The sequence below is a fragment of the Vicugna pacos genome, chromosome 27 (genome assembly GCF_048564905.1).
Source record: "Vicugna pacos chromosome 27, VicPac4, whole genome shotgun sequence".
Lineage (NCBI taxonomy): Eukaryota > Metazoa > Chordata > Mammalia > Artiodactyla > Camelidae > Vicugna > Vicugna pacos.
The window spans coordinates 1616184-1640673 of NC_133013.1; the positions used below are offsets into that span (position 1 = coordinate 1616184).

The following is a 24490-nucleotide window of genomic DNA, read 5'->3' on the forward strand; positions in this document are numbered from 1 at the left end:
AGTTTCTCAAGTGTTGCTTGATCAAACAGTAGGTCTCAAATCACTTTCCAAAATGCTTCAAGATCATGTGCATACTTGTCCTAACAGTACTAAACAAAATGCAAAGCAATTCAATTATAATTCTCTGGGGCACCTTGATCTAAGAAAAACACCTTCAGAGAGCCATGCACTGTAATAACCTTCTTCCAAAGTTCTTCCAATGAGGAATTAACTTAGAAGTAATGTCACCTTTCTGGTGAAGCGATTGATAAGATGCAGTCACACTTCCTCCCTTACAGGCTGTACGTCCAACACAGAGTCCTTGAAATGTGAATTCCAACAGGCCTTGAAATGTGGATGCAAGCATGAAATTTTTATCTAATCTGATTTGGAGAAAGCAGGAGTAACAGGAAGAACAAAGACTTTGGATTTAAAGAGAGTAGTATTCAAAGAGACTCTACTATGTCCCAATTATGTGAACTTATCTGTAAAAATAGAGAGAATGCGACCTACTTGGTTTGTTGTAAAGGTGAAATAAGATAATGTTTAAAAAACATGTAAGCCTAGTGCTTGACATGAAATAGGCATTCTTTCATGGGAGTAATTATTGACAAAATAACGAGAAGAAGGATGATGATGATCCTTTGCTTTCCAAACAGATTGCATTGTGTGGTGGTCCTGGAGGAACTTTTTATCGCTGAAATCAGAAAAACTCAAGCCCCCAACCTGGACCCTTCATTCTCTAAGAAGCTATTTTAAAGAAGTAATGGAATGCAATGTTCGGTCCACACATTTCATCTATTCACTCTAGCATCTGAAACTGGCCAAAGAGACTTCAAGTAAGTTCAAGGTGTTTCTTTGCTGGAAGATAGTATTTTGCTCAAAGTGCTCAATAAGAGATCGAGGCCCAGTAGCGTGCAAAACCAAAAGGATAGAAACAAGATTTGATGCCGGGGCACACAGTATGGGGGACTGCCCGTGACAGACGGCGAAAAACATTCACCTCTTGCAGACTGTAGGTCTTCTCAGGCAGAAGCTGAGAGAGTGGACCATCAACACTGCTGGTTATATAGCATGTCTTTTCTCTGTCCCTCTTGCCCATACAGCACACTAGCTTTTGGGGATCTTTGGGAATCAAAAAACCCAATAGTTGAAAACTGAACCTTACAATGCAATCAAAAGCTTTGCTTAAGCTACATAACATTTTAGAATCTGTTTTTCCCAGCAGCACAAAGAGGATATTATGTAAAATGCCCAGTGGGACAAGGTGGGTGCTGAGTAAATACTTATTAGCAGCATTATCACCACCCACACAGAGCATTTTTGTTAGGATTATGTTAAAAATATCATGAAAGTACTTAACAAAACCTAACATAGTGGGCAAAATTAACTATTTCAATTTTTGTAATAACTTAGTGGTTAAGTCTTAAAAGCTGCTTACTAAAAGTAGGGTTGCTTGCTGAATTAAAAATAACTTTGTGCAATACAAATCTCTAAGTTGCAGAATGAATTTCTTGGAGTGCTGCCATAATGAACATGGCTGAATAAATTGGCTCTGGGGATATCAAGAAGTCTCTCTGAGTGGTATAAGAATCAACTATGTTGATCTAAGTCTTGAAACAGTCCTTGTAAATTGATTGTGTGTGTGATCAACTTATTGTGGTGTTATCAAGATGATTTAATGTACACAGAGGAAATGTAACTTCATGGTAATACTGGAATTACTCAGTATGAATTTGTTTACACATACAGCAAATGTTTTTTTCTCTCTGAAGACAGAATTTTAAAACATTAATTTATTATTATGAATAGAAAAAAATTCAATGCCATAAAATTCTAATAAAGTTACCCAATTTGGAATAAATTTTATCTTGAAATTACAAAGGAAGAGGCATTTTTCACACTTGTGAGGAAATGCATGCTTTTATTACTTTCAAAGTAGAGCCAAAAATGAACAGTGGCAGAAAGTAATGATCTAATTATTTGTGTTATTTTTTGCCTCCAAAACCATATCTTACTGAGGTGTTGTTAAGGTTAGTTTGGGGAAAGTCACAGGATGATCTTCTGGAAGAAAGAGGACTGTGTCCTTCGATCCAAGTCAGCCCCTGTCATAGTTGGTCAGCAACAAGTAATTCAGGTCTAACTGAGAAAATACCAAGTACCAGGCTACCTCACACAAGAAAAAGCAATCGTAAAGCATACAATTGCAAAGAGAAGGTAACAGAGGATTTACAATATGCTGCTCTTTATAATAGGATCTTACATAAAAGTTCATATTTATATAATTTATTTATACATGTATTTTATATAAATTTATCTATTCTGTAAATTTAATGTATGCTTAAAAAAAGCATTTCATGTGTTTATAGTTGTTCTGTAAATGTTTAAGCATTGTATAAAATTTAATGTATTTACATGTCCTATTAATTTCTACATATCAATATGTACTATTTAAATTTATGTGGGTGCATATGTATATAAATAAACGACGGTATCCCATAGACTTCTGAAGATGTCCCAGCTCTTCTTTTCAGACTTTTTAGTACCTATGCCATTGATATGGACATTTAGATGTAAAGAGAGCAAAGCTTCACACATACTTTTGTTTTTTTAACTTTTCCTTTTAGAAAGGACCCTTTCTATATTCTAACAGAGTTTCCCACCAAAAGGCCATCAACTATCTCAGACATAAAGCCCACCCATCACCCTTCTCCAGGCTCATTTATGCCTCCTCTGACTTGAAAGGCTGAGAGGGGAAGGATCATAATTAGAAGATATGTCTGGTTGGCAAAGTGTATTCTCAGACCCTATGATCAAATGTATTAAAGGCAAGCAAGATATGAAAGCAATTCTCTACCTGAAAGAGCTGGGAAATTCGCTCTGGATGATCCTCTTTGCCATCCGACTTGGTGTCAGTGAGAGAGCTCCCCTCTTTCTGCTCATTACTAACTCTTGCTTTGAATGCAAATCACAGTCACCCCCACATAAACTATTAACTCACTAAGTCTTTTTCTCCTCCAGGACACTTGACCTGACAGATTTAAGTGACTAGATTTTGTGAAAAAATGCTTTAAATGAAGGGCAAATTTATCTATAATCCTTAACTGAAAAGTAAATTTTGTGACTAATTCTTCGGTGGTTAATGTCAGCAGTTTCACCTTGAGTGAGAAATGCATCAGACAGCTCAGTTCCTTAGGCCCCACAATTCTTCAGTTCTATTCAGTATAATAGAATAGAATAGGCCTTGTCCATTGCATGGATTTTTCCCAACCTAAAAATGAGACCATTTCTTTTCTTTTCTTTTCTTTTTTAAGATCTCTACCATGGCATCTGTCCAATAAATTCTATCTAATTTTAGTCTAAAACTTTCATAGTTTTTTTTTTCAGGTAACTTACAAGAACTCACCATTTACTTTTCTGACCTGGCATAATAAATTGATATTGCAATTCCAGCGTAGATATTGATTTATTTCACCTTAGCTGTCCTTTATTTTCATCCTAATTGCTCTGACCACAATTAGATGTGAATGATAGGATACTGACATTCAAAATCACACAGTTGTATGGTCTTAATCCTTTCATACATGATCTGATAGAGTTATAACCAACATTGTATTTTTAAATAAAAGGATAAGATTATAGAAGAATGTGTGGAGGATCACTTTACATATCCTAACTCTGAACTCCTTAAGTGTGGGGCCTATTCCTCTCTGCTTCTGCTTCATAAGGCCCTCAACACAGCTGGTTCTCAGTTAGAGACTGTGGAACTGGTTGAGTTATTTGAAGCTGTGAATCACTTGATTGCTATTATCCATAGTTTTCAACATTTACAATTAATAAAATACATGTACTAAGATATTTGAAAATCATGATGCTGGCTCACATAAAATGAAAGAAGTTTGTAACTGGAAAAAATGGGGGATTCCTTCATCTAGACAAACAAAATACGAACTGGTATCTTAACATTAACTCAAAGAAGTAAGTAACAGCTGACCACAACAGTTTGTTAGCAGAAAAATAAGGACTAGAAGCCAGGGTTGCTAGTGTACAATCTCCTACAATTTCCACCATCATATTTCTTCCCCCATGCTAGTCTTACTTCCTTACCTGCACCAAGAGCATTCAATCCCAGTAAGACTTAACAGTGACAATAACAGTAACAACAGACTAATATTTATCAAATACTACTATATACTAGACAACATTTCATGTTTTGCATTTATATATGTCCTCATGTAATCATATAATAAGCACAAGTGAGGCACATTTATCCCAATTTTACTGATGAGGAAACTCAGGCTGAAAAAGGTTAAGAAATTTACTCAAGGTCACACACCAAGAAAATGCCAGTTAACTGTGTTTAGGGAACAATCTGTGTCTCTCATCATTTTATTATCATTGCCATTCCTTTCTAATGAAAACATTTTTTATTTTTCATCTGCAGTAGCTAATATACCGTCTATAAGACTGTATCTTAATTACTTCTCAAGAATTATATTATTTCAATCAGCAAATAATATCTTGATTCCCTTGGAATCATTTCCAAATTCAAAGGACAGAAAATTTAAAATCATAAACCAACTTTGTTAAGAGAATTTTTTTCACTTTAACATATTATTTACATGCCCAAAAGAATTCAGTATTGTGCCACAAAAGGTATTTGCATACTAGAAACAAAGATACAAACTGTTTCAGAGAGCACTGATGCCTGTTTTATTATATTTGATCCTGAAACAAAAATTAGTTCTCCTAAAAGTCATAACAATGACAATAATAACTAACAGTAATGCTAATCTCATTTCCTTGGGAATGCCATTCAGTAGAGCAAGATTCATTTTCTTGTGGCTATGAATTCACATTTATTTTAAGACACAAATAAATCAAGCCACAAAATAGTCAGAGGCAGAAGACTGTGGCAACTCCTCCAAGTTAGTGGGGGATAAGCCTCAGGATTACCACTTGATGCTTAAGGTAATTAGTGAGTGAATATTATGAGCTGTAGACTAGTGTCTGGACATAAAAATTTTAAAAGATGGTGATCCTTGAACTGATATTGACTTGCACCACTTAATAAAGGCTGCTTATTATGTGCTACCGGACACTTTCTTGAATCATTCAATTTTACTCTATCTTTGCCTAGACTGGTTATAAGCAAATGTGGTTTCACCTTTAAAATTTGGACTTTTACACTGACAGCTTATATTAAAAAGTACTATCTTATGAAGCTTTCTAAAATTGCTCATAAATATTCATTTGCATACATTAAGTAAAAATATATCCTGCTAATTGCTCATGACAAAAAGTGCCTCAGAAAACAAAGGGGACTGGAGACATTTAGACAAAAACAACCATATACCCTCAGCTTTCAAATGTAGTTTAGAGGTCACTGAGTCCAATCCCTATCTGGTAACTGATCCCTTCCATACTAACACTATTTGAGTATTTCTAGCTAGGAGGAGTCACCTGGTTCCTTTAATTCTTCATTAGCCCTAATTATTAGAAAGTTCTTCCTCATTATTGTTGAGAAACCTTAGGAAAATCCTCTTCATTAGGCATGAGATAATCTGGTAGCAAGTAACAGTTTTCTGTTCTCATGGCACCAGACCATTATTACCTATGAGTTTTAAACAAGTCACAAAGATGTATGTGCCCCTCCTCAGTGTGTAGGCTACACACAGAAAAGTAGAGAGAGGAAGGCAGATGTCTGAAAATCTCATGCTTTCGATGAGGCCCCTTTATTCAGATTTCATATGTGCTTTACTTTTAACTTCAACATCTCAAATGGTGAATGGGAGCAGGGCTTATTAGATGTGCTACATGGGCCCAACTCTGCCCAGATTTACTATTTTAAATAGTAAATCATGGGCATATAGGCTTCAGCGCCTTCCACTCCCATCCCTTCTGGAATGACTGATTTACCAATCCTGGCAAAGGTCAAGCTGTAGTTGATGGCCACCTAGTAGGCCATCTATCTATCCCTTGAGCGGTGCTAGCTCTGGGGCCCAGGGCGGGTTAGTTAATTGAAAAGTGCCACCTTTATGCAGTGAACACAGTAAGAGTATTTAATAACTATTTTTGCCAGGCACAGATTTTACATAAACAAGAGCAATATAATGGTCTGGCTAATCTCTACTTTTTGGTGCCTTGATATTTCTATTACAATTAAAATAATAGAAACAGTGCCTTTTGACCAAGCTCATTAAATATGTGCACTTCTTTATATCTCAATTATGTCTCAAAAAATGTTGCCAATTTGATTGGCAGAAAAAATAATATTCCATCAATTTTCTTTTTCTTTTTTTGATTAACAAGAAAAATTGAGCATTTTATTTTTATTGGCCATTAAATTTTCCTGATCTATGCACTGCCTGTTTAGATAATTTAGGAAGAATAAAGGTTTAGTGTGAGCAGGGAACTGAGCCAAGCTGTTAAAATTCTTTGTTATTTGATAAAAGTTAGATTTGAGGCTTAGCCAGTGTGGCTAAGACCACAAGCTAGGTAAAGTTAAAGGATCTGGACACAGGGCTCATGCTTGACACAGCCTAGGTCAGGATCATTGTCTTTTTAATTAAAATATTGTAAGTACTATCTCAGCAAAGATTTACCTACCATAAATGGAAAGAATTCACCCAGGATGAAAGTCTAGGTTCTGTAGATTTTTAAATAGTAAATCATGGGCCTGTAGTATTTTTGGCTGACCTGTGAGAGGAGGCAAACATCTCCTGATCTTCGGCTAGAGTAGTACATATCTCTTATGCCTGAGAAGATACAATTATTCTGCAATGTTCTTCCCAACATTCCTCCATACTGTTCCCTCTGCTACATTTTTCAGATTGTATCCTACAGAATATTAATTTCAATAGATGTCCAAAGGAAAAGGGGATGGACCTTTGGTGTGGTCAGCAAAGTTTGTGAAATACTATAAACTGGATTCTGCCCTCAAAGAAAGACTTGTAAGCTGTGTGTAAGTTTGGCAAATTCAGAACTTCTCTGCCATCAGTTTCCTCATTTGGACAATGAGGATAATATTGGCACTCATCCATCCATAGAGAAGTAGTAGGAAACAAGTTAACTCAGGCAAGGTAATTAGAACAGTGCCTGACACAGGTTAGGCACTCAAAACATGGTTATTTTCATGGTTGTTACATCAGCATGTAAAGATTTTGAAAAACTGCAGTAAATCAATCTATTTGACTTTGTCCAGCCAGTTTTCTTCCAATAATCTGCCACCAAAACAATTACTTTTTCACCCAACATCTTGCACTTTAAAAAATGCTATATGATTTAGCTCCTCTTACCTAATGCCAGAATCAGCAAATAGGACAGAAGCAGTAACAGGATGACAGAATGACCATGCTTCAGGTTGCTAAAAGAATTAAGTTGTTTTCTTACTTCAAGTTTTCCTGCAAGCCCGTACTGGGTCTCATCAGAAATACTTAATTCATCCCACCCAAATACAATGTCAAACATAATTACTTCCATCTGCTTTGAGGTAGTAGAAGGGGAAAAATATCTCTTTCTTATCTTCTATATTCCTCTTATTATACCAAGAGACAATTTTTCTATGCACACTTTTGAATAACAAATCAACCTGCTGGAAGATTTCAAGGAGAGGAAGTCAATATTTTCCTCTTGTCATCCTTTCTATGATAAATAAGGCACAGATTTCTATTATCCAAATGTAGAGTCCAACTTCCCTTATATTTAGGATTAGGATAAAATTAAACCTAATGTGTATTTACTGGATATTACTAAACTACTCTGTGGGAATTCTCGTGTAAGATACAGAATCGGCTTCCCTAGTGCTATGACTGATGTGACTTACCAGTGTTACTTTAATAAAGAGCAAACAAGGTTCCTTAGTAAAAAGAAGAGTATCTCAGAAACCCCTCCGAAGGAGCAGCCTGTGAAAGTCTAGAGCTTTCTGTCTAATAAAGCCAGTCTGATATCTAGAAGCCTCCCCACCTCTCACCAAAATGGAGATTATTAGATTCTTGGCACTTTGAGACAACCTCGTTACCCAGTATAGATAAACAGGAAAGCCACGTTTTGTACTTTATCAGAAAACACATGAAATGTAAATTAATTTAACGAAGGATTTTAATTTATTCACACTATAAAATACCTGCCAAGTGAACTCTTTAATCTGAATATTTAACAGTAAATAAAGATTCAAGTTGCATTAAGCACTGCAGCCCATGATGCTATATGCTTAACAGCCCTTAATATTCCTCAAAGATAAAGATGCCCTGGTTATAACACCAATGATTGTCTACTTCCAAAACATGAATTGGATTAGTATTAATTTGAAGGTAGAGAATGTGTACCACTTTGACAGTTGAATAATCACACTTGCTTCAGGGAAAAGGCCGTGTTTTCTGTACAGGCTACCCATCTGTCATTTCTACTTTCTTAATACTCGGGATTCTATTTCCACTTCTGCATGCTGACACTTCCTTTTTCCACCTCTGCAGGCCTGAGTTCAGGCACTACTCAGGGGTCACCTCACTCACTGCAGCAGACTAACTGGCCTCTGTTCTTCCATCTACCCTCCTCTCCCACCATCCCTTCAGTCCAGTTTTTCCAGGGCTCCCAGAATGAGCTTTCAAAAGCACAACAAACTGCCTTAAATTACTCAGTGTTTCCCCAATACATTTTGAGTAAAATTCAAACTGCTTATTTGCCATACAAGTGGTCCTTCATGACCACCTGTCCCCTTTCTATCTCCAAGCCTCATGTCTCAGCAGGTTCCTCTAACATCTCCTGGAATGTTCTCCCTCCTACTTCTTCCTCCTCCTTACCCTTCAGGATTCAGATCAGATCACCTCCCCTAGAATGATCTCTCATACACACACTCACACACACCCGCAGTCACTCTAGGTTGGGTACCCTTCCTTGAGATCCCTTAGTGCCACGTACCAATGTGAATATTGGTAATTATTATTGTGCATTGCAATCCCCTCTTCCTCCCTTCTTTGCCTACTTCCTTCCTTGCCTTTTGCCTTTCCTATTAGATTATCAGTTTGCACAATGGATTATATTAGATTGGAGACCATATATTTTGAGCCCTAACTCTGGGAACAGATTTAGGTAGCAATGGTTTCCTACATGAAGTAATGAGTATCGTGAATACTGATTCAGTCAATATTTGCTCATCACTTTTGTGACTGTGATGTATAGTATTTTTAAGTAAATAAATAAAAGTAAATAAATAATAGACAATAGGCAAGAAATAAACCAGCCTTTAAATGAGTAAGCCTTTTTTTCCATTAAAACTATTCAGTTACATGGCCCTCCAAAAAAATGAAATAGGTTATGTGTGCTATGAGCCAAAATACCTGTAAAATGCAACTTGCCTCTCTCAGGTATTATGTATAATCTTCTATCTCTTCTGAGGATTAAATACGGACTGCCTCAGCACTGCATTACTGGTAGCTGTTGAAGTCATATAAAAAGGGCATGCACTTCTTTCACTACAAGATCCTCGTGAATCCCCACAAGGTACTGTTGAGAAATCAAGGCTTGTGGGCTTCTAATATTTCCAGTGTTTACTAAGCCACATTGTTGGAAAATTTTTCAGAGATGACTCTCCTGGAGATTGATACCACCATCTGCACTCCAGATCTTATCCCCCAGAAGTTTTGTGATTTAATATTTTTTTATTTGTGGCAGTGGCCCAAATATTAAAATTTCAGTATTATAATCACAGTAGAGGGGACAATAAAAAAATATTATTCTCATGGTGGCAGTACTGATGTCTATCAGAGAAGAAAGACAGCATATGGCTCATGTCAAATAAATCAGCAACTGATTCACTAAAATTTGGAATAGATTAACAAAAAGAAAAAAATGATGACGATCAGAACAAACAAAAGACAAAAGAAAAGGAGATGGGATATATTCCTAGGTGTTAGTGGAGGAAAGTGTTAATGCTTACTAAAATGAGAACCTCCTTTGAGCATGAGGACCTTTTCTTTTTGACCCTTTTAACCCAAATACCCAGAAAATTCTTGGCACATAGTCAGCACTCAAAACATGTTTGATGAGTAAATCAATGCGTGAAGAAATGAAAACATGATTTTACTGAGTAACTAAAATGTGGACTGGATAATAAAAGAGAAATATAAAGCCTATGTTTTTATAGGTTATATTAAATTTTGCTGAGGAGAAACAATAGGTCTGAGAGAGTCCTCAAATTTGACTGTTTCTTAAAATGGTCACCTAAGACTACTCACTGTAAGAATTATTTCAGAGTTTCATTTATGAACATTTTTTTACACCATGACAAGCTGAATTTCCTCCACTTCTCTGGAAACGCTTTTTACCTGGAAGCAAAAGGCAGAGGAGAATCTTCAGAAGTCTAACCCACATGCCTTCGCAGAGCTGAGCTGAGGTCAAGGGCAGAATCATGGCCCTACTTGTACTAATTGCTGGCTGGGAGCCCCAGTAGCATCTTCTCTACCACAGAGCCACCCAAATCAACTATGGAAGGGATGGCCATGGAAAGAGAGTTATGTTCCACCTCCCCATGTCCCACAGACACTCAGAACATTGCACAGACTTCAAGTACCAGTTTGGGCATGTGGACAAGAGCACTTGTAAAGCACAAGGCTTTGGGGTCAAATTGTTTTAGATTTGCATCTAAATATACACCAGGCCAACTGTGGAACCTTACACAAGCAACTTAAACCCTTAGAATCTCAGTATTTACATAGATAAAATGGAGGAGATGCTAACATCTATCTCAAATTATTGAAAAGTTTGTATAAATATTTAGCGGGAATTCTTTAGTACAGAACTCCTAACACAAAACAGGTGCCCATTAATTTTTACTACTGTTAAATGATCTCAACTTTCTTGTAAAAGGGATGAAGTGATAAAGAGAAGATACAAAAAACCTTCATTAGTTTTCTGTTGCTGCATAATAAATTACTCTCTGTCTCTATGTCCAATTGTCTCCTTTTCATAAAGACATAAGCTATACTGGATTAGGGATACTCTCAAATTAACTTCACTAATTGTATCTGGAATAATCCTATTTCCACATAAGGTCATATTTCCCATTAATGTGAATTAGTGACATTTTGCCATGTAAATTTTGATTTCCTGTTCAGAAAGGCTGCAGTAGGCAGTGTGTACCCATCTATCAAAAAAGAAATGTAATAATAATAATCACTACCATTTATAAAGTACTAGCTATGTACCAGGAACTGAGATAAGCACGTTCTATGCATTGTTTCACAATCCTCATAACAGCCCTGGGATCTAGGCTTGATTACATCTCCATTTTACAGACATTTAGAGATTAGATGACTTGTCCAAAGTCACACTGCTAGCAAATGAAAGAGATGGGACTCAAAGGCAGACTTTCTGACCCCTGAGTTTAAGAGGTTAACCACCACCCTGCTGCCACTCAGTACACCACAGGGAATTAGAAAAAAGTCCATGGATGGATGTCAGGACTTCTTGACTGTAAACATCCTTTGTGTTTACACAATACCCTGCTATGTAGTTCATGCTCCATAAGTATGAGATAAAAAATTATTTTATTGAAAAATGCATTATCCCAAATTGGTATATAATTTGCATTATAATCTTGTTTGTGTTATTAATTTCCTTTCTTTTTTCACAGATAATCCAAAGGTACACTGAGGGAAGAAATGAGAACAAAATTTAAAAATTCAGTTTATTGAACTTCTCGGCCCTCTTTTGAGTTCACGAAGGAAGGAGGGAGTCTGTTGGTCTGGAAATAATTAATTGTACTAATTTTGTTGCAAGTTTAGATTGTTTCCTCTGGTTGGAAACTTAAAAACCATCTAGTTCAACCACCCAGGAAATAGGTCAACCACTGCTATTTTGAAGAAAGAAGCTGAAATGGCATATCTGAGATGGAAACCTCAGCTGCCAATTTGCCTGGCTCTTTAAGTTGAATTTCGATGGTGTGGCCATCGTGCTAGAGTGGTGAGCATAGGTACCTTCCAAATTAAATTGAGAGTCACTTATATAAGAGGCATCATTTCAAGTCAGAATGGTTCCCAGTGTCCTCCTTATGAAAAGAATAAGGTACCTCCATTTATAATGTCATCCCTCTTCCTATCTTGAAAGCAAGAATGAATTTCCTGGTATATGCCATTTTGAAGCTTGTGATAAGCTTAATTTGAGGCTTCTGCTCACAACATTCCAAATGCATTTCAGTTATTGCTCTCCAATAAAATCCATTTTTTCATTCCCTGATAAATAACTGCTTTAGGCACCAGAAACAAACAATAGGTGGTTCTTGAGCTCTATCAGTCAAAAATATTCTAGGGGAAAGACTAAGAACTGGTCTGGATTCAGAGGTGACATCCAACTGAGCAAGGCACTGCCCAATGTGGATAAATCAAAAGCAGAAACAAAGTCTTTGGTTTCTTCTATGATAACTCAGAAAGGTATGAAAGTATGGACATACCCAATCTCAGTTAAAAAGAACGCCATTTTAAAAAAGAATGCACTTCAAGTTAATGATCTATTTAAAATGGGAGGATAATAAGGAAAATCAAAAATGCCTCATGACTTATTTCTTTAAGAATCACTGCATTTCTTTAAGATAGTTTGAAGTGAGCAAAATTAAAGATCATTAATAGCTGTGTTACAGAAATGGACAGGAGTATGGTACAAATTATGTTACTCTATTTATTAAACTAGAAGCAATTGCATAAATTAATTCCCAAATGACTTAATAGACTGATGGTGAAATGCCAGGGATTAAGAATGAAAAAATTAACCAAATAACCATGCTAAATCCCCCTTCCTCCACAGTCATCCTCACTCTAGTCAATCTTCACAGAAAGAAACATCTTCTTTCCTCAACTGTCAAGTTTGCCATTTTCCTTCTCAGAACACCCCTGTATGTCTTATTATTCTACACAGCAGAGCTGCAGATTAAGATCACTCCTCCAATTTAGCCAGGGTCTCTCTCCCTCAGGTTTGTGTCTGCACTGGTTAATTTCCTATTCAAGCACTGGAAATTCAGCTGAAAAAATGATATGTGCAGTTTAAATAAAGAACTAAAAGTCCTAAAGAAATGTTGGTTCATCAATGTGATTACTTAGAGATGTTACTGTACAGCCTCCAAGATACAGTTTTGAGCTTGGAGTTGATTTGGGACAGGCAGAGTTCAGATTTATCTAGAAGTTTTTATCTATGTGTGTCCTTTAAATATAACCAGGTTCCTGACAGCAGGTATGGACTATACTAACTTGTCTACTTGCTCACAGTAGTGGGCTCTAATATTGCCCAGAAATGTCCTGCCTCAGAGGAGGAGGTTGCTCTGCTCTGCATCCTCACCACTCCTGCCCATTCCCGAGGCCTGGTGCTGGTCCCCTCAGAGGTCAGTTGCAGCTCCTCATTTCCTTTCCTGTTTAATTGTGTAAGAGCGAGCCTTGCTGCTTACCTTAGAACAGCTCCCCATCTTCCCAAGAAGACAGAACATTGATAGAATACGGATGTGACCTATAAGGATATTTATTTATTGTTCTTTACCCAGAGTGGGTTCCTCATTAAAGCGTGCTATTTTGAATTGAATTAATCAAATTATAACAGCAAAATTGCTCCCAGGTTCAAACTAAAAAATTAGATTTATCAATAAGACAAAAAATTTTTTTTCATTACAAATACTAAGATCCTTTGAATATTTGGTATGATAGAGCCCAGTGAACATTTAATCCAATTCATTTATTTTATGTACTTTTAATAAAGGAATGCTACTGAGGCCAAATGGCATCTAATATTAAATAGGCAGTTATTAGCAAACCCACGCAGGACCTTCTATCCCTACATATCTATGATTACTCATTAAACAATGTGATAAATTCTGTACAACAAGGTGAAATAATAGACTATTTCCCACTTCTATCCCAGTCCCAGCATGATAATTCTTCATTAAACTCTGTTTTCAACAGAGAGGGTTTTAACAGAGACAAGACAGGATCATAGGCTTTAGGGACGAGGCTTGAGAAGTGCCAAGGTTAGACAGACTTCAGGACCTTACAAATAGCCCTGAAAGCATAAAAGCCAACCTAGAACAATCAAGAACAACCCTTAAATAAGAGACTTATGCCATAATATCAAAATGAGTTATATATAAAATAAAACACAAAATAACCCTACAATTTAACCACATTATTTATAGTTCCCAATATGTTCATTGCAGCTGAACAGCCAAAACCAAATGAAATGCCTATAAATGATGTTGTTATCCAAATTCCTAATGGAATCTGACATTTCCTTCACCTTACAGAAAATGTTTAGTACTCTTATATGCATTCCCCCAGAAAACAATTCAGTCAGCAGAGAATCCATGAGCACAGAAAATGTATCCCTATTATGGAAAGAACATGTAAAATAAGTTTCAGCCGCAAGTTCTTTGACACTATCACCTGTATGAGTGAACTGGTCAAAAAAGAAAATCACTTGGCAAGAGATTTTTCAGCCCTAAGATGTTCCACATGCTAATTAAGGGCTCTGTTAGGAACCTGACCTTCAATGACAAGGTGCTTATTAAACCCCTTTGGTTTCTGCCTCTCACTGTGTCTGGATTAGATAAAAATCTTACTTAAATGTTAATAAGAAATTATTTTAGCTCAGAACTTTGATGTTGCATGTGCACTGTGGATATGAAAGTCTAACTTAATACATAATTGACAGACTACCCCTCCTACTGGCACCAAGAAATAGATTAAAACTAAAAAAAAATTTTTTTTTAATTTCCTATCTTGGCTTTAAGCAGATTTAGCTCATTTTATTATAGCTAAGTAAATCTTCTCTTTTGCACATAACTTAGGTAAGCATAAGAACAATCAGAATCTAAGCTGGGTGACAAGAAGTATGTCAAACTTAAGAAAAAAAAGTATGAATAACAAAACCAAGGATCAGATGATCAGATTTAACAAAAGCACAGAAAATTGTTGAAGACAGAAAATAAGGGGGAAAAAAAGAAACATTAGCAAATATAAGATAACTCCACTATTAAGTAATAAAAACAGACAATGCATTTCTCTAGTAGAATTCTGAAAATCACCTGTTCTTATTTTTTTCAATTACTATGACTATTTGGATCCTACCCGTCATGTCCTACATCTCTATCTTGGTAGTCTGCATTTTAATAAATTCCTCCTGAATTAATAGCCAGTTTCTGGCAATCACTATTACAGAGACACAGAGAATTGTTTCCGCATCTACCCAAGTACATTAATAGCCAGTAAAGAGTTTTGCCATTGAAGGAAAAATTTTACTTTATCCAATCACTCTACAACATCTTCACGTAAAAAGTCCATCAATAAATATTATATTAAAAATTTTGACTGTTGTCCCATCACTTCTAATGTATTACCTTGTTAATTTCTTTAGCAATATAGAACAGTAGAAACAGAGGGGCCAAGAGAGGAAGCTAGCTTTATTCACATCTGTACCTATACCAAATTTACAGGGCTCTTGAAGGGCGGATGATCAGTCTACATGGATACATTCTATAACACAGAAATAAAAAACAGATGGATTAAATAAGTGTTCTAAGTAGTTTGGAGTAATTGTAAACCATTTATCCTAATACTTAATATGATAAAGGTTTATTATGGAGGGACATGGAAAAGTCAATGGTGGAATAAGTGGAGAGATGCCATAGGGTAGGGCACTCTCTCTCCTCTGGAATTCTATAGAATTCAAGCTTAACTGCACCTGTAATGGCATGTTTCACTAATGTAATTCCAGTAAACGTCTGCTCTGCAACGTATCAAATTTGAAGTATACTCTATGAAAGAGAAGACTTTAAATGAGGTGTTGTGCTTCAAAAGGATGACTTGGTTCTCAATAGATCATTACACTCATCATTCCTGGTCTAGATAAATACATCTGATATTACTTGTATGAAGGGAGGAATATTTGCAGAAGAAAAGTTATAAAACAATTATAGAACAATTATAGTAAATAAGCATATAGAAATCAATTGCATTTCTCTACACTAATAATGAGACATCTTCAAAAGAAATTTTAAAAAATGATCCCATTCATATAACATCAAAAACAACAAAATATTGAGGAATAAGTTTAGCCAAGTAAGTGAAAAATCTGTACAACAAAACTCACAAGACTGTTGAAAGGAATCAAACTAGACACAAACACATGGAAAGATATCCCATATCCATGGATCAGAAGAATATTGTTAAAATGTGCATATAACTCAAAGCCATCAATAGATTCAATGCAATCCCTGTTAAACATCCAATGGCATTCACTACACTAGAAATAGGAAAAGAAAAGCAATCCCAAAATTGTATTGAACTGCAGAAAACCCTGAATAGCCAAAGCAATCCAGAGAAAGAACAAAGCCTTAGGCATCACATTTCCTGATTTCAAACTATAACCACAAGGCTATAGAAATTAAAAGAGTATGATACTGGCACAAAAATAGACACACAGAGCACTAAAACAGAATAGGCAACTCAGATTTAAACCACTGTATATATGGTCAACTAATATTCAACAAGGGAACTAGGAACACCTAACAGGGAAAAGATACTCTCTTCAACAAACGGTGTTGTAAAAACTAAAGGAAAACACAGAGAAAAACAAAATTGGACCCCTATCTTACACCACTCACAAAAACAAACTCAAAATGAATCAAAGACTTAAACATAAGATCAGATACCATAAATTTCATAGAAGAAAATGTAGGGAAGAAGCTGCATGGGACTAAATTTCAACATCCAGAAATAAATTATTTTCCTTGTAAAAACAATAAATTAAGCACGTGTCATTTAGTGGAGAGCAGTGGTACAGAAATTAAATGGTCCTATTATTTAAATGCAGAGAAGCTAAAGGAGATCCAAAGTTCAGTAACTTTATTCCCACTCAGTCATTTCAGGATCTACACTGTGACATGTAAAAACTAAAAGGGTTTAATGCAGAAATAGTTACCATGTGAATTGTATAACAGATTATTTTATTAAGCAATCCAACACCTTTGGTGATAAATCAAAGATCATCCTGTCATTTTTCACTACAACCATTGTTTTATAAAATTTAACACAATGTAAAAGTTTATCTTCTGAAATTTGGCTAAAATTTTAAGCACTATTTAAATCTGTTTTTAAAAGGAGTGCAGGAAAATAATAACCAGATTTTTGATTTATTATAAATTCTAAATGGTCTATTAAATAATTATATGGATAAACAGTCAATGAAATAAGATTACTCTCAGTTTTCTGTTCTCTACTACTGAGTAATTATTTTTCTCATTATCTTTTATTGAGTGAGACTCAAATCAGGCCTTAAGATGAAACTTAGCAAGAGGAAAGTCTATAAAAGAAACAATGCAACCAAGTCTAAAAACATCCTGCAATTCACGGTCCTTTCTCTTCTCCAATTCAATCACTTTGTTTTAGGATTGCCACTTATGAGTAGAGTTCAGGCAAGAAGTGCAGGGCTGCTCAGGAATGCTGTGTCTGAGAAAGAGACTTAATTCACTCAGCCTGGTAGAAAGCTCTCAGTAATGCAGTTACATGACATAACATGGATTACTGGACCTAGTGGAAGGTAGGCATCTCCAGAACAATCTCCAGAACAGTCAGGAGGGATCAGAGGGAGAAAAAGATCTCACGAGGACGGAAGGAGCTTCTTACACCCAACGTTAATGAAACTTCACAAAGTTCCACAATCCCTCATCCACAACTCCAAAATATGAGAAACTCTGAAAAACAAAACATTTTTTTCCAAATTGCACTTGACAGCAAAATGTAACCTAACCAACATAAGAACTTCATTCATTCCACTTAGAATGAATATTCTTAAATTACTCTAAAGAAATACTAACATGTTTGATTAAGGCATATTGCTTTAGACCCAGATGGTGATGCTACATAATATATTGTATAGGTATCATAACACCTCTATAAAATTAGAATGATCTTTTGATAAAAATTAAATTCTAAAATATTTCTGACCCCCAAAGAGTAAGGGATTGTGAACCAGTATCTTTACATGGATCTGCTGTCTGTTCTGTCAACCAAACCATCACCATGAGGCTTACTTTCATATCCTAAGAGGTGACAGAGTAGATGTGAGGGAAAAATAATAACATTTACAATAATTTCAGATTGTGATAGTGCTTTGACAAAAAGCACTGTAGACTCCTGTAAATGGTATGACCAGAAAAAAATCTCTCTGAAACAATTTTTAAAGTGAGACCTGAAATGAGAAGTCAATACACTTCTCTTAGTACAATAACCAGGGACATAAACATCCCAAGCAGACAGGATGGCAAGTGTAGGTATGAAGGTGGTAACAATTCTGACATTTGTGAGGACGTGAAGATGATCATGGAGCACAGTAAGTAGGATGAAGGAAGGTAAGAGGTTAATCAAAGAGAACAGATGGGGACATAGTCCAGGGTAAAGAAGCTGGATTTTTGTGCTAAAGGTACTGAAAAAATAATGGAGGTATTTAAATGAGGAGAAGGACATAATTGAATTTATGACTTTAAAAGACAACTCTGGGCATGAAAAGACATGGCAAAACGTAAGTGTATGAGTGAAAAGAAGTGAAAGAAGCCAATATGAAAAGGCTATATACTGTATGGTTCCAACTATGTAATATTCTGGAAAAGGCAAAACTACAGAGATAATTAAAAGATTGATGGGTGCTAGGGTTTTAGGAGGAGAAGGATGAATAAGTAGAGCACAAAGAATTTGGGTGGCAGTGAACATACTGTGTATGACATGTTTATGGTGGCTACATGTCGTTAAACATTTGTCTACACCTATAGAATATGCAACTTAAGAATGACTATAGACTTTGTGTGATAATGATGTGTTAAGGTAGATCCATCCATTGATCCATCCACAAATACACTACTCTGTTGGGAGACGGTGATAACAGGGGAGGCTATACATGTGAAGGGGTACAGGGTATACGAGAAATCTCTGTACTTTCCTCTCAATTTTGCCATAAGTCTAAACTACTCCCAAAAGATGATCTTTAAAAAAACATAACTTTGACTGATTTATGGTGAATAGACTGTAAAGAGGCAACAGTAGAAAGAAGATCAGTCTGGAGGGCTTTTCAAGAGAACAGGAAAGAAAAGATGATGAATTGTACCAGAGTGGTAGATAAGGAAGCAAGTTAACCCTTTAGAAGGCTAATCACCAAAACTTCTTAATAGATTATATGGGAGGGAGCAGGCAGTGAGGAACAGAGGTGAGTACAGAATTGTTTAGGCTAGAATCATGAATTCTACTCTGCCTATTGTAAGTTTTATATGCCGTTATCAAGATAGAGATGTCAGTGGGCATCTTAATACACAACTCTAGAGTCCAAGGAAAGATATATTTGGGAGTCATAAGCTTATGGATGGTAGTTAAAGCCATGGTAACCCAGGGGATTCATGAAATGACTCAGGGAAAGGGTACAAGTAGAGGAATGAGGTTGCCTGGGATCAAGACCTGGTAGCCTTCAAAATTTAGAAGTCAAATGAAAGTTAATCAGAAAGCAAGCCAGTAAGAAAGGAGGGGGAATAGAGACTGGTATTGTGGAAACAAAGAGGAAAAAAAAAAGTATTGCAAAAGGTCAACTCTGTTTTGTACCAGAGAATTACCCAATAAGAGGGCAGTGAAGTATCTAAATATTTTAAACAACCTTCACTATCACTTCAGGCTTGCTGGCAGGTCCATCAGAAGGAGGAAATACCATTAACTGAACCACAATTACAAGCCAGTGTGAGTTCAGTTGGTAAGCAGTACAGAGTTCAAAGTAAAATCCAAGGACACTTGCTCCCTCTGCTCCCACTGTCCTCCAAATGGTGAACCCCACACTCCTTCTCTCAGCCCCAGTTTCAACGGTCTCTAAGAAGCCCATCCTAACCAGCCAGAGGCCAGGAGATCCCAGGTTACATGCCTTCTTAGGAGAGTGTACATCTCATATTACAACTGTGTGTTCAAAATCCTTCAAGGATTAATTCAATGCTGGAGGTTGGGGGAGGGATATATTCCTTTATCCACTATTTCCAATACGAAAAGACAATATGTGCTTAGCAAATGTCTATAGAAAGATTATCATTCTTTTAATGTGTGAAACTTTGCTGTGACTGACAGTGGGTGGAGTTTGTTACAATAACAGACTAAAGTAGTTTCAGCATCACTGAATGGCTTTATGCTGAAACAAAGTTAAACTCAGATTTAAAATAATCCCTTTTTTCCAAATCATATGTGATATAAGTTAAAAATTACAAACTTAAGCTTCCTATATATAAACATTTACCCAGTTTGTCTTGTTATAGGGCTAAGAATTTCTCTAATATTAACTCATTTTATTTTAGAATTGTGTAACTTGTACAAGCATTTCTTGAAAGGAGTCACATATTTAATCACTGTCAGCCATACTCACCTTAGTTGAAATTAGTTGGAATAGTTAATTAAATAGTTAATTAGTATCCTTTAGTCATGATACATGATCCAAGACTGGTAAGTTTTGGAGGAGTGTTCTATTAAGATCTAGGGGCCTAGGATTGAAATAAAAGATAAAATAATCAAAGATCATTTTTTGTCGCTATACCAGGAGAGTCAAACAATGTTTCAGAGATAAAAACTGGCATAAAGAGGTAGGTATAAGCTCCAAAACTGACAACTTCTTCCACCCTACTATGGACACAGAGCTAGTAAGTAGCACAGTTAAGATTCAAGACAAGTACTGTCTGGCATGAAAGTCCAAGCTCTTTCCACTGTTTCATGCTTCCTCCAGCTCCTAAAAATCTACTCAGATAACTACCTACTATTCAGCCATAAAAAATTGTAACATAATGCCATTTGCAGCAACATGGATGTCCCTGGAGAATGCCATGCTAAGTGAAGTAAGCCAGAAAAAGAAAGAAAAATACCATATGAGATCACTCATATGTGGAATCCAAATATATAAATAAATAAATAAATAAATACATACATACATACATACATACATACATACATACAAAACAGATACAGACTCACCAACATAGAATACAAACTTGTGGTTGCCAAGGGGGAGGGGAAGGGAAGGGACAGACTGGAGTTCAAAATTTGTAGATACTGACAGGCATATGCAGAATAGATAAACAAGATTATACTGTATAGCACAGGGAAATATATACAAGATCTTGTGTTAGCTCACAGTGAAAAAAATGTGACAATAACTATATGTATGTTCATGGATAACTGAAAAATCGTGCTCTACACTGGAATTTGACACAACATTGTAAAATGATTATAACTCAATAAAAAACAGTTTAAAAAAAGATTTGCAGATATTGCATTTTTACAAATTGAATGTTTGTGACAACCATATGTCAAGCAAGTCTATCACCACCATTTTCTCAACAGTATTTGCTCACTTTGTGTTTCTGTGAAATATTTTGGTAATTCTCACAATATTTCAAACATTTTCATTACCGTATTTGTTATGGTGATCTGTGATTAGTGATATTTGATGTTACTATTGCAAAAAAACTGGCTTGCTGAAAGCTCAGATGATGGTATTTTTTAGCAATAAAGTATTTTTAAATTAAAAAAAAAGATAACTACCTACTGAGGAAAGTATTCCTCTTTCACTCCTAATTTATACCCCTGCTCAGCAACTTAATATTTGTCAATTTAAAAATCCATGTATAACACAAGCAAAGGTCAGTATTACTGGTAGTTTACATATTCAAACAAAAGACCCAGGTCTGCTCTGCCAAAGACCTCACAGTTAACACATTGCTCCTGGTCTAGTCAGAAATTCACATAGGTTCAATGCTTACTATGTGCCAGGCACACAGTTCTTACAGATATATTACTGCATTTATCCACCACAGTAACCCAGAGAAGATGTACTGTTTCCTCATATTGTTTAGGTTAGGAGACTGAGGTTCAAAGAGAAGAAATAATTTAGATAACGTTGAACAGCTGACAGGTAAGTAACTGATTTGCTTCCATGTAAGCAAAGCAATTAGTGCAATCATTCCTAGTCACAGTCTTTCTGCCTCCAAATCAAAATCCAGTAATTTTTAAAATGTGTTGGACTTTGAACTGTTTATATATTTTCTGGAAAATCTATTTAAATTGTCAAAGAAATTTTGACCTGCTCCTCATGTCCACTCTTAGCTGTTATTTGGAAGTTCCGGGATCAATATTTCTTTAAGCACCAAAATGGCCCAGAGCCAAGTAGTGAGACAACAGTCTTCCTTCTCCCAATCTAACTCATCAGCATTAGGCTGTGCCAACAGGGCACAAATGTAACTTGGATGCAAAGTGAAACATTCAGTCCAAACCCAGAGGGTTCTGGCCAAAATAATGCCAAACAGCTTGTGTGATTTTTTCTTTACACAAATGCCCACCCACTACAGAACTATCTAGCTCTTGTGATCTCAAATAAGTGAGTCCTTATGAGTTTGGATATTCACTTTAGGTGAAAACAAGCTCTATAGACCATAAAACATGTTGCCATCCCTCTGTAGAATAAATGACACACTAAGAAACACCAAGAAAAATGATTATATTACCTTCCCCTCATAAGTCACTCATCTAATAAGCTATATTACTCCTTCTCAGCTCCATTTTGGTCTGTATATCATTCCAGGTGAATATCTTGTCTTCTCAAAGATGTAAGTTTCCCAGAGTCAGCAGAGAAGGGGTTTGGGTTCTAAACAACTGACCCCTTTATTGCCCTCAAGCCACTGACAACAGAATCAGTATATTCCTGATCAATTTAATTTGAACTTACACAACTTTTAAAATGCAGGAAGGCAAACAATCTCCTGGCTGTCTTCACTTTTAATCCCTTTCAACTTTTCTACTTTTATGAGGCCTTTTAAAAATTTATAGCTCTTTCATTTGCATTGAGAAACACAGATATTTCTTTCATATCTAAATCTTATTTCTCATAAGAATTATATATCCTAATAAGAACTCTTTGAAAAAAGGAATCACAAATTGACAGAAGCTGAGTACCAAGTGGCTTCCTCCAGGTTCTCTCATCTTGTAGGTGATGGAGCCAGAACCTGAATGAAACTTTCTACCACCAAGTCTTCTGTTCTTCCCAACTAGGCTCAAAGACTCCCAGTTCTTCATATCCAGGATATGAGGGAAAGAGAACTAAATTGAGAAAGGCTCACTTGGTTGCTTCCTGATTGTATGAGCCTGGGCAAGTCACTGAGCATCTCTGTATCCCAGTCTCTTCCACCAAAAATGAGAATAGCCAGGACCTTCCCCTGCAGAATCCTCAACTGGTCTTCCTGCTTCTACTCTTGCCATCCTCAATTCATTCTCCAGAATGCAGCCAGAACAGTATTTTTTTAAACATAAAGGCCCTGTGCTTTCCTATACACACCTTCCAATATTTTGACTTTGCACATAGAACTGAGCAATGAAAAATTTCCCACTATTATTTACAAGGCCCTACATGATCAAGCCTCTGTTGCCTCTTCAATTTTATCCATACCACTCCCTATTCAGTCACTATACTACAACCACCCTGGCTTTTTTTCACATTTCTCAAACAAACCAAGTTCACTTCAGTTTCAAAGCCTTCACTCTGGAAGCTGCCTCTGCCTGGAATGTTCTCCCCATGGCCAACCCATTCTCCTCGTCAAGCTCTCAGGTTAAAAACCATCTCCACAGAGAACCTTCTCTGTCCTATCTGAATCTTTCTATGTAGTATCTACCTGGGCCCTACACCTCAATCTTGACCCATCACCCCATTTCTCTATTTTAACAACACTGCTCATAAATTATCTTGTTTACTTTTTTGCTTTTTATTTGTTTTCCCTTTTCTCACTCTCCACTCCCAAACTACAGTATGTGCTCCACAAAAGTAGAGACTGTCTTACTTACCACTCTATCTCTATTATCTGTTGCATCTCTAGTACCTAAAAACAGTGTTTGGCACATGCCAGGAGCTCAAAAAATACTTGTTAAATGACAAACAAGTCACCTGTAAAAAAAAACCACATAAATAAAAGATACAATCATTGTAAATTCAGATCTCAAATTTGTGACTTTCTGCTTTGAATTGGGGCCAAAGCTTATTGTCCCATTGTCTATAAAAGAGTATTATTAAGCAGATTTTTTTAAGAAAAGAAGAAATTTTGGATAAAATTATTTTTAGTGTTAAAGCAGTAACTGAGGTCAAATGTATCATCTGTGGAAAACCAAGTCTTAACATTGAAGTAAGACCTGTAGGGACCTCTCATAGATTATAGTGCTTAGTTAATAGATTACAATTTTACATCTACTTTAAGGTAATGGAACAATATTTAAATTTTCTTCCCATTCTTCTAATTCAGACTTTATTAATTTAGAACATCTATAGATGTACAGAAATTGCCCACCACAATCTTCTCACCTTACCCACCTCCTCCCTTGCCTTCTCTTCCCAAAACTCTTCAGGATTCTGAATAATTACTCCTGCCTTAGGCAAGAGATAAAGAGAAGACTTAGCCCTGGAAAGGAAAGGTCTCCCTACTCTCTGG

The 24490-nt window shown here is 36.1% G+C and overlaps 1 long non-coding RNA gene across 4 annotated transcripts in view; it reads right to left on the bottom strand.

Moving 5' to 3' along the window:
* LOC140689668 (uncharacterized) overlaps positions 1 to 24490 on the bottom strand; it is a 40369-nt gene that overhangs the window by 11773 nt on the left and 4106 nt on the right. Inside the window, exon 1 of one of the 4 annotated variants that reach the window (XR_012064687.1) lies at positions 5443 to 5508. The exons of 2 other annotated variants lie outside the window; for them this stretch is intronic. This is a non-coding gene — a long non-coding RNA (uncharacterized lncRNA). Of the gene's footprint in view, positions 1 to 3137; positions 3193 to 5442; positions 5509 to 24490 lie in introns of those variants that run through there. One more of the 4 variants, XR_012064690.1, reaches the window with a different exon arrangement.